Genomic DNA, 965 nt, shown 5'->3' with positions numbered 1-965 from the left:
CTAGTTATGGGTAGTTTTCTATTGCATAGGTGTTAGGTGAGTACGTAATACTAAGAATCGGATAGAAATAAGAGATCCAACAAGTAGTAACCCTATACATTTGCTCTCTTTAAAACCTTTCAATATGGGTGACTAACATCAAAACCCTTCACCTAAATCTCTGAAAGATAGGTTCTACCCTGCTAGAACAGCCCAACCATCCTGCATAATTCTACCACAAGCCCAGGGCAATAATTTTGAACTCAAATCTCAATACATCACTATGTTGCCTCACTTTCATGGGTTGACCTTTGAGGATGCATACCTATTTCTATGGGAATTTAAGGAGGTATGTGTTCTAATTAAGATCCAACAGCTTTCTGATGATGTTGTTAAGCTTTGGTTTATCACTTTTGCAATAAAAGACCAAGCTAAGAAGTGGTTGTATGGGTTAGCCACAAATTCCATAACCTCATGGGAACAGTTCATAGTTGTATTCCTTAAGAAGTTTTTCCCAACTCACAAGACCAATAAGCTTAGAAGTGATATCCTTCAATTTAGGCAAAACCATAGTGAGTCCTTTTCCAAACTTATGGAGAGATTTAAGGATCTACTCCAAGAATGCCCTTACCATGGCCTAGACATATGGCATTTATGTCAAATAATTTATGAGGGTATTGATTACCCAACTAAACAAATGATAGAGTCTATGTGCCCTGAGGGATTCACATCCTTTACAGATGAAGGAAAGGCATGGGAATTCTTACTTGACATAACTGACAAAACCCAAGAGTGGAAATCAACCCAAGAGAGTGAAAGAACCATAGGAGGAAAAGGATATTTTGTGGATGGGATAGTTGCCAAGGAAGCCCATTTGGATAGCCTAATCAAAAGGATTGAGGCTATTGTTCCTAGAGAGCCATCATCAGTCAATTTGGTTAAGATTTGTCCTTGGTGCCAGTCCCCTGGACATGTCATAGAAGAAT

General features: G+C 38.7%; 1 non-coding gene across 1 annotated transcript; it reads right to left on the bottom strand.

Moving 5' to 3' along the window:
• Nucleotides 1-511: 511 nt before the first annotated feature.
• LOC122092517 lies at nt 512-618 on the bottom strand. Its single transcript, XR_006144178.1, has one exon. It is a non-coding gene; the product is annotated as a small nucleolar RNA R71 (small nucleolar RNA).
• Nucleotides 619-965: the final 347 nt, after the last annotated feature.

Source organism: Macadamia integrifolia, chromosome 10, assembly GCF_013358625.1.
Source record: "Macadamia integrifolia cultivar HAES 741 chromosome 10, SCU_Mint_v3, whole genome shotgun sequence".
NCBI classification, from domain to species: Eukaryota; Viridiplantae; Streptophyta; class Magnoliopsida; order Proteales; family Proteaceae; genus Macadamia; species Macadamia integrifolia.
The sequence above is the reverse complement of the archived record's forward strand: the minus strand, read 5'-3'. Positions and strand labels throughout refer to the sequence as shown.